The following is a 15,565-nucleotide window of genomic DNA, read 5'->3' as shown; positions in this document are numbered from 1 at the left end:
AACCTGTTTACAATGTTCAGAGAATTTCATGTCTGACCGTATCGTAACACCCAAGTCCCTTTCCTCCAGTACTGGGTTTAGTTGAACTCCACCAAGTGAATAAGTTTTTTTGGGATTACTGTTTCCCAGGTGTAATACCTTACACTTTGTTGGATTAAAGCACAGCTGCCATTTTTCTGACCATTCTTGAAGTCTATCTAGGTCTCTCTGAAGAAGCTCAGCTTGACAGTGATCATTAACTACTCTACCAATTTTAACATCATCTGCAAATTTAGACATCATGCCCTCTATCCCTTCATCAATGTCGTTTATGAAAATTAAAAACAACAGTGGTCCTAATACTGATCCTTGGGGAACCCCACTTCTTACATCAACCCAATCTGAGGAATAGCCATTTATCACAACCCTCTGCCTCCTGCCCTGAAGCCATCCTTCTATCCATCTAAGGATTTTCCCAGTGATTCCAACCTGTTCCAGTTTATAAAGCAACCGCTCATGTGGGACTGAGTCAAAAGCTTTGCTGAAATCTAAATAAACAATGTCGAAATTATTCCCTAAATCCAGCTCGTGAGTGACCCTTTCGAAATAGCGAACCAGATTTGTTAAACATGATTTTCCCTTTACAAAACCATGCTGAGTATCCTTGAGAATTTCAATTCGATCCAAATGATCCTGAATTCCACCCTTGATCATTGCTTCGATGATTTTCCCTACTACTGAAGTCAGACTGACAGGGCGATAATTTCCAACTTCACTTTTAGAGCCACCCTTATGTATGGGAGATACATTTGCACTTTTCCAATCCAAGGGAATCTCCCCAGAGTCTAGTGATGCTCGCATAATTAGCCTCAATGGTTCAATGCACTCGCTTGCCGCCTCTCTTAAGATTATAGGGTATATTCCATCAACTCCAGGAGCCTTACTGGTCTGTAGGCTCGAAAGTTTTTTCATTAAATAATCTTGCGAAATTTCAATATCATTAATTACATATTTTTTAACTTCGCTCCCACAATTTCCCATTTCCACAAAAGGCTTTTCATTTGTAAATATCGATGCAAAATAACTGTTGAGTTCATCTGCAACGGCAGCTGGTGTATTTATTACTATCCCCTTTCCCTTACGTAAAGGTCCGATCTGGTTTGTCCTGCTCTTCTTGGCATTTATATATGTGAAGAATTCTTTATCCCCCCTCTTTGCTCTGTTTGCTAGTGATTTCTCATAAACTGCCTTTGCCTGTCGAACCTTTTCTGTGGCTCTATTACAGATCACCTTGTAGCTGTTATAGGCTTCAGTACTTTTTATTGCTCTGTAACCTTTCCATGCCACCTTTTTCTGCTCAAGTAATGTGGCAACTTCACTATTCATCCAACTTGGAACCCTTCTCGTGGAGTATTTTTATTAAGGAAAATTAGCTATTATCACATATTCAAAAATTATAAAACTGTTACTGAAACCAAATAAATCGTCTCCATCTGTACGACATGGCGCCCATGTGACGAGCACACGTTGCACTCTCCTTGGCGCAGCCCTGCTTGCAAGTGAAGGATCTAATTAAGGAGCTACTTTCCTTTTCGTCAATAATTCTGATACTATACGGTAATTTTTGCCCTTTGAGAAGCATAAAGTTGCCATTCAACTGTTGACAATCGCCCAAAGAACCAGCCGCCATAATACTTGTGACATTCTTATTTTGATTCTTTAATGTCAAACGATGAAGATCAGTAAAAGCCAACAGGTAAACAGAACTCACCATTAAGCTCGCTCTCTCTCCCTCTCTCTCTCTCCCCTTGTTTTTGGATCCTGAAAGTTTGCCAAGATCTGTTAAAATACACTTAAATGATTCCAGAACATTAACAATATTGAAGTGCTAAATACACTAAGTGATTGAGATATATATAAATCCGTTTTATTACTTATTTATTGTTAATATTTATATATATTTAACAAGGATTTACAGCTTCGACTCACTCTGTAAATTTTATTAAATAAATGAAATAAAAAAGGCGTCTTTGTACAGGAACAGAAGGACTGCCTCATCATGCATAAGTACACGTGCCTTGAGCGACCGGGGTTCAAGTCCGTGACTGCTGAATACGGTGCTGTTTCTTGCATTCTGTGCATATTGTAACTCCTCTGACCGTTTGGTCGTCCCGGAGTATAAACAGAAAAAATAAAATATTAGCTTAATATTCTCAACCAGACGAAGGTGCGGATTACATATTTATTGGAGCACTTCAAGCTCGTCGACCACAAGGAGTGCAAAATTCGTTGCCTATAAGCTGGGATCAGAGATGGAGGTATAAAATAGATTGCGATGGTAAAAGTGATCTGCCACTAAATAGAAATCCATAACGTATAATATACTATTTTGACCTACACTGACATATATACAAGCAAAAAGCAATTGGAACCGGCAGTGAAAGAAACATGACAGAAATGAGAAAGCTAAATACACTGAAAGGACAGATTTCATTTCAAGAATTCATGGGATACATGGTTCCTGGGCAACGCGACGCTGTTACCCCTTCTCGCTAGTGGATGAACCCACCGCTTGGCAGGTAGTAGTAGTAGTGGCATGTGATGCAAGAAAGCAAGTGTATGAGCTTATGCAGCATCAGCCAAAGGAAAAAAAAAAAAAAAAAAAAATCACACCGTTCCCTCCAAATGCCTGTCCAGTTCCTCCTTAAATTTATTCAACCTATCAACTTCCACAACGACAGATGGAAGTTTGTTCCGGCAATTAACCACCCGCTGGCTAAAGGCAAAGGCCTTAGGTATATAGGTACACTGCATCCCTGCATTCGCGCAGACGGTAATTCGATGTCACTATGGATAAACGTCTTGAATTAACCGACTTTGAAAGAGGGGTGATAGCGGGTGCTCGATGCATGGGGTCACTCTATCAAGGAGATGGTACAGAAATTGCACTATCTCCGTTCGACAGTATCAAGAGTGTATCGGGAATAAGCCATTTCCAGAATAACATCTCATCGTGGACAGCACTGTGGGCGGAGAAAGGTGGTGAATGAACGTGGCCGTTGACGTCCGTCTCACATTGTTTCAGCCAACCGGAGAGCGACAGTGCCGCAAATCACCGCCGACTTCTACGAAGGAGATGCCAGAAAGGTCACCACCAAGACCATCACGCGATCATTGGACGCAATGGGTTACGTGAGCCGCCGACCCACCAGAGTCCCACTGCTGACACCACGACACAGGACTCTACGCCTCAACTGGGCGAATAGAACATCGGCACTGGACCTTGGATGATTGGAGACGGGTTTCCTGGTCCGATGAGTACCGTTTCCAATTATTTCGAGTGGACGGGAGGGTGCGTATCTGGCGGAAATCGCACGAAGCTATGCACCCGTCATGTGCACAAGAAACTGTTCAGGCATGTGGACGGTCGGTAATGGTCTGGGGCCTGTTCAACTGGCACACGTTGGGACCTCTGGTACGTCTAGACGCATCTCTGAAAGGTTTAGGTTACTTCTCCAACTGCATCCCTTCATGGTCATCGTACACCCGCAGAGAAATGGGCTCTTCCAGCAGGACAATGCGCCTCCCCACAGAGCCGTGGTGACTAGAACATGGTTAAAAGAGCATTCCGCAGATTTTACCACCATGGAATGGCCTCCCCCATTCACCGGACATGAACCCTGTAGAGCATCTTTGGGATGCTGTGGAAAGATTCATTCGAGCTTTGAATCCTCCACCCAGGAATGCGACGGAATTGTGGACAGACAGCGGTGCAGCAAGCATGGATGGAAATACCAATAGAACGCTTTTTTGAACTAGTGGACTCAATGCCTCGCTGTGTGACTGCCCTTATCCAGGCAAAAGGTGGGCTTACCCGTTACTAGGTACGTATCCCATGATTTCTGTCCAATAAGTGTAGTTCAAGGAAGATTTTCAAGAATCAAATATTGCAGAAGTGGGAATATACGGAAATAGAAATATTATTGGACGAATTAAAAAAAGCCACAAAAATTAACCCTTGCAGTGTTTCACTAGCCATACATACGAGCCCAACTGTACTTCCTTTACCGTGTAAGGTGGGTGTGTGGGGGTGCCAACACACAAATAATGCATGCAGTCTAAAGAATTCCTAAAAGTCATTAGCGAACCTTCCTGCATTTCTTCGTTGTATAACAAGCGATAAAAATGCAAGTGCCAACACATTCACAATACCCAAACCGTGTGTTGTTGTTTGTTTGTTTTACGGCGCAACGGCAGCTATAGGCCATTATGCGCCAAACAATGGTAGGAGGTAACAGGCTTTATTAAAAGTGAGATATGTGCATTATGTGAGATTGAAGCATTATAATCTGTCATAGCATTTTATCCTTTTTAGGAAAGTGAAAACTGCATCAATGTCAGATCTGTCGTCTAATATTTGTTGCAAAGTAGGTGTGATTTGGGCTGCATAGTTTGATAAGAAGGTGGTTTGCCGTACTCCATTATAGAGAGGGCAGTCAACAATGATGTGCTGGACTGTGATTTGAGCATGGCAGTTCGGACAAGTTTGGTTTGGTTTTGGTTTTGTTTTTATTGGCGCATTAGCTACTGAGGCTATAATGCGCCAAGACCAGTTCGGATAAGAAGGCGGGTCTGAGGAAGAGAGAAGATAAAGGTGAGTAAGGTGTGCATGTCCTATTCGTAATCTTGCAAGTGTGACTTCTTCCTTTCGGTTAGAGCGGAAACTAGATGGCCAAGACTGGAGTTTCGGTTTAAACCGAAGAAACCGCGTGTGGAGTCAATGGTAGGGCGATGTAAATGCCACAGAGGTGGACCTAGAACGTATGCATAATGCAACAGCACAGACACCGACGGAGAAGGAAAGAACTTTGCGACACATATATGGACAGTAGTTACCTCTAAGCACGTACTTTTTTTAACACTTTTGAGTCGAAATCAAAGATGACAACAAAAGATCGTGATGTATCATTACATATCTTAGTGCATGCAAAGTTTGCGTCGTCATTTGTTTTTCGAATGTTACAGACAAGATACGTTTAATGACACATGTGGATAAGACATTTCCAACTCAAATTTCTCTGAAAAAAAAAAAGTATGTCCCAAAGTAACTGGAATTTAATTGAGAATCAATTTATATAAGACTCGAGTCAGTTTGTGCATGAATAATCATAAATATTCACAATTTACCTGTAGCCTAGTCTAATAATAAAACAATTTTTGTTCTTTATCCAATATCAAAACAATTAGTGAATAGAATAGAACTAGTCACAACTCTCATCCCACAACCAATGATTCCACGAATAGCCATATGAACAGGAAGTGAGCGTAACAGCTTACCCAGTGGTTTTCAACCGGGGTGCCGCGGCACATTAGGCTGCCGCAACAACATTCTTGGGGTGCCGTGTAAGTTGGGTTTAAGTTACTTAAATTTATTGTTATTATTATTTTTTTAATTTGTATATTTATTTCATTATAATAAGGTGTACGGTATCCATTATACCGTATCTTTTTAATTTTGTGGTGATCTATAATCGATCTTTATTTAGTACCTCTATATAAAGAATAAAATTATTATACAGTATATATTAAAAGGTCGAAAACCACTGTGTTAGGTATTTCTTTTGGCATAGGGGTGCCGTGAAAAAATTACTGGGACACTAAGGGCGCCGTGAACCGAGAAAGTTCGGGAACCTCTGGCTTACACCAATGTTTTTCCTCGTTTTTCTCCCTTAAGGTCCAGTCATACATCAGAAATGCTGGACATTACAGTGTTGGACTGGCAACAGTACAGATCTGAACCCTATTGAAAATTGTTGGTACATAATATCGTCTAAAATTGCTCAGAAGAAGCCAACAAGTAAGATTCAGCTGCAGGAGAGATTGTAACGGTGTGGTTGGCAACCGTATATCCAGAAGTTGATTAACTCTATGCCAGATCGTTGTAAGGCTGTAATTGCAGCTCGAGGATGTATAAAAATGTATAAAATATTGAGAACTTATTTTTCTGATTTACAGTACATAATACTATTACGTTAACTTGCCATTTCAGGTTGTACACGTAAATGCAAGAAAATGTATGTTTGGTTGTCATGATTGCCATTTGCCTGATTTCTCATATTTACATTAATTACGCATTTTACCCTTTGGGAAGATATTTATGGCAATTAGGTATATCAGATTTATTGGATTTCATTCACAGATATATATATTAAATCTAACAAAAGAATTTCGAACATTTCTGCAACCCACAATACAGCGCAAAACACATTTGCAAAATTCACAAGTGATGCAGTTTTTTTTGTCCGCCACTGTATATATATTTCATATACATAATATTTCTTGTTGTTAACACGCACAAGAGTTTTTGATATTACATTTACTGTAATCGCTCTCAGATCCCCCAATTAGTATGAGTGGTGCACTGTACTTAACCTAGAAAAGCGAAAGGACACACAAAATTAGCTGCATGAATTTTAATAAAGTGTGCTGTTTAGGGAACAACACACTTTATTAAAATATTTCCGGTAGGGATTCTCACGCTAAGTATGAATCAAAACACAACTTAAGAAAATGCATTAAAATTTATTCCTCAATAAAGACAGCATACACTTAAAATCATCAGAATAGGTTAAACTTATCAACGATGCATTTATAACAAAATAGTAACAATGAAGCCAAATATTAATAAATCCAAAATTCTTAGTTTGTAGTAATTATATTTCTTGCAAACTTATTTGGAGGCACGAATAACGAGAAGTATCTTATTCTCCAGCTCGTGTTTCCCTAATTATTATTATTATAATAATAACGAAAAATAATTTGTTTATTTTATTCCATCATGTGCTAATTTTGCAATGATGATCTTAAATACTTACTTTCCTTCTACAGATTAAAAATTTAAAAAAAAAATAAAAAGAAATTAAAAATGAATGAATTATGGGTGGAGAGGGAGGAAGAAAAAAAATTTCTCTTTCAAAACTAATGGAAATAAACTACAACCTGATAATATCGCAGCAAAGCAACGGAGCATAACAATTACGTGAGACAGTTTCCTTTTTTTTTTTTTTTTTTCACCTGTTCTTCTACCACTTGACTGTGTAAAATTTGTTCTATGGCGATAGAATTATAGCGGAACAGAAGTTCCTTTCCCTCACACAGGTAGCCAGGTTACTTTTTTAACCTGTCTCTTCAGCTATCTTGTTTTCCTTGAAGTAGTCTTATTTGTGTGTGTGTGTGTGTGTTTTCGTTCGTATAGCTCTGTCTGTTTCAGTAATCTTTAAAAAGAATTGGCCAATTACAAGAAGTCCGAAATGGAGTCGGTAACGAGTTGCCTACTGGCTCAAGTGCGGGTCGGAAAGCGCGAGCCTCGCCCCCATTGCTCTGCACCTGACACGCAGCCTCGTTCATGAGCCTGCTCAGTTGTACGGCGCCGTCGGCTGCGAGCGGGAGGTAAATGCTTACCCATGGATGCTGAGTCTGTTGCTATGAGGGGTGTTCTGGAAGCTAACAACTGAAGATATTTCTTTTTTGCTTCTCTGTTGCTATGGCAGCACGTGAACATTGCTCTGGTTGATTAGTGGATGTTCGAAAACATTTAGAACTTGGGAGTATTACCGAAAACGGGACGAACTGATTTCCTTCAGTTCCTACACGTGGAGCTCGGTACACCTCACCTGTATATACGCTGTATCAGGTGCCTCTGTCTTCTCTCTCACGACCCTTGAGCGTGTCAGGTAAGGAGCGAGCTTGTGGATGATCAATTAATTAGTTCAGGTAAAGAGAGGTAGATGGTTATGATGGAGATTTATTTACTAGGATAACATGTTTACTACGTAGGCAGGAATTTGCTTAAGATGATAACTACTTTCTTAACGAAAATCAATGTATTTATATATATACACTGTGCACTGAAACTTGCCAATTTAATGCAGAGGATTAAATATTACGGCTCAGCAGGACTGTGCACATGTCTATTTGTAATAGGTGCTCCAAATGAATAGAATAAATTGTTTAACGAACTTTTCAATCTGAATTTTATGATCGGTATAATTCTCTCCTTTTTCTATTACTTATCTTGTTTGTGTAATTAACAAAACAAAAATCTAGCGAGTTATACTAAACGACTTACTGTCTGATGGCGACGATGGCACGTCTTCCGGCTGATGGATCTCATCTGCTTAGTCAGACGGACGACTCCGTGAAGCAATCTTAAAATACGCTGGCCCGCTTCGTTTATACTTTCTTAAGCGGATCGTGTAACACTAGCTTTCTTCAAGCAGCTAAGTCCTTATGAAATGTGTAATTAGTCTAATATTCGATAGGAAGGATTATGCGAAATATAAAATATGTATAAGAATAACTGCTCGGTAGATTAATAATAATTAAGCATATTATATTTTGATTAAAGGCGAACAATAGATACTAGCCGTATAAAATTTTCACACACACAAAAAAAAAAAAAAAAAAAAAAATCCTGTAAATCATTCTTTAGAAAACGAAAGAATATTTATTAAATAAAAAAAAATACCAGTTTTGAAATAACTAAATGTAGATCGCAGTTCGAGAGATATTCTACGATGGGTTTGTGTCAGTCGAAGGTGATGTCAATGTGCTTTCAATGTAGTAGTTACACATAAAGAATGAAAAACTCTAGTGAATCACAGGAGAACCAAGGGGAGGTAACTAGCTTTACTCTGTACTCTACAAGTTCTTGCAGTGATGCAAAAGAGAGCTACGCCACTCTTAGGCGTCATCCTGGCCGACTATTTTTACCTCTCCGCCTTGGCGCGTGGGCCAGCGGCACACCATCTACGGCTCTGAAAGTCTGGGTGTCGTGCGCCCCCATCATTTGGATGTCTGTTAGTGAATCCAAAATGTGTCTCCCTGCTCCAAGACACCAAGGTCGACACAGAATGCACGGTAAACTTATAATAAAATACTACTAGAATGTAGACAGACATTCTCTAAACATGGAAGTGAAAAGCGCACTAATCTCTTCGGTCACTAACTCTTTAGCTACTTACAAACCCAAACACAGACACAAAAAAAACGGAGGTGGGGGGATGTTAAGCTAGTACAAGCTGTTTTATAACCTCTGGATGTCACAGTATAATGAGTGACGTAACCCACCTCCCCTTCGGCATACAAAGAGCACGTGCCAAATGATACGAAGAAAACGATGCTGCCAAAAGCAATGCAATCATAGCAACCACGTCTACAAGTAGCAATAAAATATATATATATATATTAAGTAATAAAATAAAATAAATGAAAATTACTTTACGCTGTTAAATAGAGATACGCGCGGTAAAACTTAAGCCCGGAACGACCAAGTAGCACAGCATTCTCCTATCTCCCAACACCACCTATACATACACACACATGCACGCACACTGGATATCATTCATTACAAGTAGGCTGTTGTGGAAGGCGTTGTTACTACAGATTAAAATCTCATTCTTAGAAATACGAGTATAGAAACAGGTTCGAACTTGCTGATACATCACATTAAGAAAACGAGAATGGCCGCCACTTTTGTATTTAAATGCCAAAAATTACACACATACTGAGGCATGCTGTTTTTTGTAATCGTGTGTATTTTCTTGTAAAATTATGGAATTGTGTAATGTCATGATTTTGCAAAAACTCTCAGAGCTACTTAAGCTTCAAATTTGGTTGTTGTTTGTTATTTGGTTTTTAGGAGCATTAGCAACTAAGGCCATATTACTACGGGGATATGCGGTGGTCATTCCCTGACCTTTCCGCATCCTCCGTATTTGGTGGTCACGGGCTGGAACTCCAGTCTAATCTAATCTCAAATTTGGATATGCTTCGCCGAGTGCAATCAATAAACATTCACTGAATTATCTAAATCAGCTAAAGTTACCTTTATAAACTATTTAATTTCTTCTCCAACATTTCAATTTTAAATATTTTTGATATTATATCTAATTTATTTTTAATTTAATTTCTTTATGAAGTTAAAATATTAATAAACTTAAATACTGCACATAGAAATTCTTAACTGCTTTCATCTTTATGAATCAAATTAAGCGGACCATTTCCATGTAAGATAAAAATTTATAGGATATGCACAATTTTTCTGACGCGCTGGTATTTTACATGACTGTAGATTGAAATGTGTTGTCACTCTTATTCCAGGTAAATGAAACATCTTTAATTATAAAAACAACACCATTCTCGTAGACAAGCTTATTTTCACTACCGTTCAGTTTAAGTACTTTTTCTAGCCGAGTTAGTCAACAAAAAAATATAATAAATAAAAACTAGGTCTTGATCGCTTCAGCAGGAAAGTGCTTGTCTAATTAGTACAAATTTGGTTTCGATTCCATTTCAGCCTTTAGGCAAATTTTTTTCTGGAACTTTTCTCACTCAGATACTGTATTAGACAAGGTCGCGAGCTTTTCTCCTGGGGATGAGCCGGTTTTCCTTTATAAACAAACTGTCCTAAAAACGGCTCAAAAAAAAAAAAAGTACTGTAGATGTTTTATTTCCCAGGGTATCATTTACAGTGAGTGTCCGAACGTTATAAATTCATAAGAATTTATCAGCATAATCATTTTTCTTAATAAGTCGAATAAGTAACGCGTCTGTTTTAAGGTATTTAAGAACTTTTCTAATTTTACATAATATTTTAAGAAATAATATGTTATTTTATTTTACTGTTATTGTACTATTTTAAGATATTTTTTCATTATTTTTTTCATTTTAGAGTTAAACTAGAATTATTGGTTTAACAATTTATAGTTCGTGTTTAGACTGGGGCACGTATTGGTATCTAGCCTTAGGCGGCAAAATGTCTGTTCCATACTTTTGTTAGGTTAATTGGACAAATGGGATATTTAGCTGGGTGGCATTATCAAACTCCAGGAAACTCTGGCATTCGATTTCTAGAAAAAAATATGATTATCATCTTTCTGCATCACTTCCATACATTCCTCTCTCTCTCTCTCTCATTTCAATAAAACTAGGGTTTGGGTTACGAAAGTAGACAAACGCTAACAGCTATAATCTGTAAATTAATATTTAAGGAAACTACTGTTGACGTTCTCACACTTTTAGGAAAATTAGCTGGGCAGTTATTTCCTTAAGTGTACAGTTTCTGACCATTTATTAACTTTGAAGTTATCCAGACTTTGTAAATATGTTTAATTTGTGGTTCAGCTCCCATCTCTCGCTCTCATTTACAGGGATTCACACTTTTGTAGATACTCAAATGTCTTGGTATAAGAAACGTAACATTAAACCTTGAACTCTGATATAAATAAACATTAGGAAAGAATACTACGTTTTCAGGGCTAAAATAGCCAAATTCATCTAAATTGTTGATTTAAAGTGGCTCATTAATGATTACCATCCACATTTACGAAGGCGGTTAGTTGCAGTTTACAGCTGTCACTTTATATAAGTAATTTAAAGATCACATAAAAAAGATTCTTCATATATGTTCATAAAGTTAACTTAAATGGTAATTTCCCTAAGAATAGCCCACAACTTTTAAAATTTTTGTCATAAATGCAAGCATTTGCACATCACCATTTATTATCTCTCCTTATGCTGAGTGTACTTTGTTCATTCTGTTTTAAGCATGGATATCGAAAACTAGCACATTATTTTCTCATACAGTCTCTGGTACAGTTGACTAATATACAGTACTATGTTAAAACGTTGATGAGAAAGTGGTTTTTATTTTTTCATTCATTTTCAGAATTGATACAAATATGTTTTCTCGGTTCCTCCGTGGGGTAGAGAAATCTGCCGAATTCATTCATAACTTCCAAGTTATGTTGGTGAAATAGGCAGTTTTATTATTTATTTTATTTTTATTATTATTTTTTTTTATCATGCTTTAGCGTCAAACTATCCTAAATTTCATTGCCGATATGCTGATCTCGTGTCAAGCATACACCCACTTGGTGACGAGCACAACTGTAATCGTTTTCTATTTGCGCCTACAAATGAAGAAGCGCGCTACACGAATGAGACTGTTGGAACGGCTTTCGGGAGAGTTCCTTTTTCAAAACACAGACGAAGTAGCAGACCATGGCGAAGATGGTATCAACGATAAACACAGTGGTCTCACGTTGCTTTATCCGCCCGATTATCTTATACACTGATACTGCCCTGGGTTTCCACCACACAATCTGAGACCAAAGATAGGTGCTGTTGTAATGCTGTTGTCTTCTTGTTACGGAATAGGAGCAATTACTTCTGGATTCTGCAATAGGCCACGCGTAAGTGTGAGTAAGGACGCACCGTAAGGATTCTTGAGTGCGAGATACTTACAGGGGACAAAGCCGGCTCTGTCATCACCATACTTCGTATTCGTTTGGACACCAGTGGTTGCATTGGCTAACCCCGTTCATTCTGCGACGCATATAGTCGGTTAGTCTTTGCAGTCCACCAACAAGTTGCAAGGCCAGAGTTTCGTAGGTATACTGGCTGACCAGTGAAAACTTTCTTCGCACATGAGCAGTAGTATATGGCACTGTTGAAAGGCTATACAATTTCCCATGGAATATAATAGCGAAAAGTTCAAAAGACAGGTTTTTAATAAATTGCCTATATATTAGATTTAATTAGACAGGGACTATAATCCCCCATCTTACGATAATAATGATCCGACACACTGCTTTCGTCCCTCTGATCCCCTTCAGAAAATCCTGAGACCGCCACTTTTCAGATAAGTTAAGAAATTTTTTCTCGCCCTGTTTCACGCAGCTACACAATAAAGTATACATCAAAATCCCATAGACCACTAAATTATATGAGTTTAGATTTTTATAAACTTTATATACACCACTTTAATCTATTATACTCTATAAAAACATTCTTGAATAAGTTTGTTCTCGATATTAGCCACTGGTTTTGCATCTACAAAGGTAAATCATATAACTCAAAAAGCCTCAGCCAGGAATCCAGTTTATGATATTGACTAGAATTTAATTAATTATGGTTTAATCATAACGATATTTAATATTTAGTTAATTTGTAAATACAAAATTAAGGAATTGATGCGTTTGTGGAAATAACTGACACTGTAAATCATGATATAATAGGCACGACAACAGCAGTTGATCCAGTACGTAATGGATTCTTCCTCTTCTCCCCCCCCCCCACCATTCCTTGATTCTTTTGACAGAAAAACTGAGTGAAGTGATATAAATGAGAGATATAAAAAAATATCATGGGGGAGGAAATTTACTGATTCATTCTGGAACCGTATTTTCACTTTTATAACCAACCATGGCATTCTGCGAACTAACTGGATCACAAACATCACAGACAAGGCAAACTCAGACCTCCCCTAAAGGAACGTCTACATTTGTCTACTACTGTCCATCAAGTGGTTTTATTGAGTAATGCATTCTAGCGAAAGATGTTGCTAATAACTAGGCGGAACTGAAATTCGGGCACTGTACATTTTAGAAGCATTGTAATTTTTTTTAAATAACTGTTTTCTTTTTTAAATATTCTTTTAGCGACATGGTGCTCAGGTATATCAAGAACTGAAAATTGGTGAATGAGCATTTAGACTTTAATAAAGTGTAATCTGTCTTTTAATTTCTTAAAGAATTACAGATTATTCTCAAGACGTTCGTGGTACTGAATTTTCTCTTTTCTTGGTACTTTCTGTTATCTTTTATTAATCAACAATAATTACTCATATCTTAATTTGGTAGTAAAATAGCTGTGAAAATTTGACTTTATTAAAAGATATTGGAGAAAGTGTGCCGGTAAATGTGGGGTATAACTTTAACCATCATGGAGTCTGACAGGTGACACTTTTTTAAATTTCTCTTATTTTTTTAATTCTGGAAATAAAATCAAATCCTTTCGTGTACCTTTCCCCACCAAAATTCTTTAACTGGTTATAGTGTATTTTCTGTTTTCATCTAAATATAGTACGAATTACGAGACATTAAATTTTTGTTTGGTTTAAAGGACGCCAGCAACAAGTGTCTAACCTTGCCATAATGCAATGGTTTTCAACCGGGGGTGCCGCAACAGCATTCCAGGGGTACTACGTAATTTGGGTTTAAGTTACTTAAACTTTTTTTTTAAAAAAAATTATATACAATATTTATTTCATTATAAAAAGGTGTATGGTATCTTTTTTAATTTTGTGGTGATCTATACTTGATGTTCATTTAGTACCTCTATATAAAGAATAAAATTATTTATATATATAATTTGTATTTTGAATTGTAATTTTGTTCATAGTTATATTATTGTAATAACTACCATATAACATATTTTTTAAATATTATATATAGGTATACACGCACAGAGAATCAGATCTAACAGGCAGAAAATTGAGTAGGGTGCCACAAAATAAAATACATTACTTAGGGGTTAAAAAAGGTCGAAAACCACTGCTGTAATGCTTTGATTTTGTGTTCATGTTGTGTCTGTCAAAAGTGTATTTCAATTTGGAGAAAGGAAGGAGGGGAGTCAGTGGGTCTGGAAATTCTGAAAAATACAATAAAAACTTTATTATTATTATTAGTTTCTCTAATTTATTTTCCTTCGATATTTTTAATTGTTTAGCACTTAAATTATAATTAATAGATCATCGTTTTCAATTCAGTAAAAAAGCTAAATATTTATTTTTTAATTAAAAATTAAAAAGATAAATGTTTAAGCTTTTAATTAATAATTAAAAGCGTCTATTTAATACCCCCGTGTTATTGTTTAATTAATAATTATTAATGTCAGTCGTACAGAGAGCGTGTTAAAGGCCGATTAAAACTGGAGTTTAATTAGTTGACATCAGGTGATAAAAAGTTGGTTTGTCCCGTAAATTATTCCAGGATTTTTTCCACCCGCACATAAGATGTAAACTGGAACACAAGAACTATACGATACAGGTGCGGAAACCAGCGCAATAGAAACCTGTTCAAATTCCCTAGGACAGTCTGAGTGCTTGCACTACGATCTCAACCCTCTGTGAAGAATGCACATCAAAGAAGAGGAACTTTTCTACTCTCAACGTTTACTTTTCTTACGCTGCAGTTAGTAAGGTTTCTCTATTATTGTTACTCTGGATTCAGCAACCGTGAGTTGGACTATGTTAGTGATTCCAATCATTTTATCATACCTCTTTACTCCAAAGACCAAAACGCCTAAACATGCAGACTATTCAAAACGCCCGACAGCATATAATAGGTTACGGCACTAACCGCCTGCACTGGCGTTATGTATCATCAAAAAATCGGTCAAAAGTTTTCATGATAAATTTTTATGATAAAAACTGGATTTATCACTTATTACAATAATGAACCAAAATAGGAGTAGTGTAGTTTATTTTCTACCCCATTTTGGGAGAGTCAGTTTTTCTCATTCCCTAATTTTTTATGGAGGTATAAACATTTTATAGATTACTGATTTTGTAATGTATAAATGAATTTCCAAACGAATTATTCAAGTTCTTCTCGACAAATCCTATACTTAATCCAGAATTAACACATTCCAGTGCTCATCATTTCGATATGTAGGTGTTGGCAAGTTTTTGTAAAAGCGAGCCATTCTTCAGAAGTGAAGTAAATGGTTTTAAAGTAAACTG

The 15,565-nt window shown here is 37.1% G+C and overlaps 1 protein-coding gene and 1 long non-coding RNA gene across 3 annotated transcripts in view; one reads left to right on the top strand and one right to left on the bottom strand.

The window, feature by feature from the left end:
* LOC150088400 (uncharacterized) overlaps window positions 1–8,250 on the bottom strand; it is a 160,901-nt gene extending 152,651 nt beyond the window's left edge. The window contains exon 1 of the long non-coding RNA XR_016546734.1: window positions 8,108–8,250. This is a non-coding gene — a long non-coding RNA (uncharacterized LOC150088400). The remainder of the gene's footprint in view (window positions 1–8,107) is intronic.
* LOC150088399 (uncharacterized) overlaps window positions 7,445–15,565 on the top strand; it is a 236,565-nt gene continuing 228,444 nt past the window's right edge. For both annotated transcript variants that reach the window (XM_090369489.1, XM_090369488.1), the window contains exon 1: window positions 7,445–7,712. The gene's annotated coding sequence lies outside the window, so the exon portion shown is untranslated. The remainder of the gene's footprint in view (window positions 7,713–15,565) is intronic.

The sequence above is a fragment of the Mastigoproctus giganteus genome, chromosome 3, assembly GCF_048544385.1.
Source record: "Mastigoproctus giganteus isolate SK-2022 chromosome 3, ASM4854438v1, whole genome shotgun sequence".
NCBI lineage: Eukaryota > Metazoa > Arthropoda > Arachnida > Uropygi > Thelyphonidae > Mastigoproctus > Mastigoproctus giganteus.
This window is presented reverse-complemented; position numbering and strand designations above follow the sequence as displayed.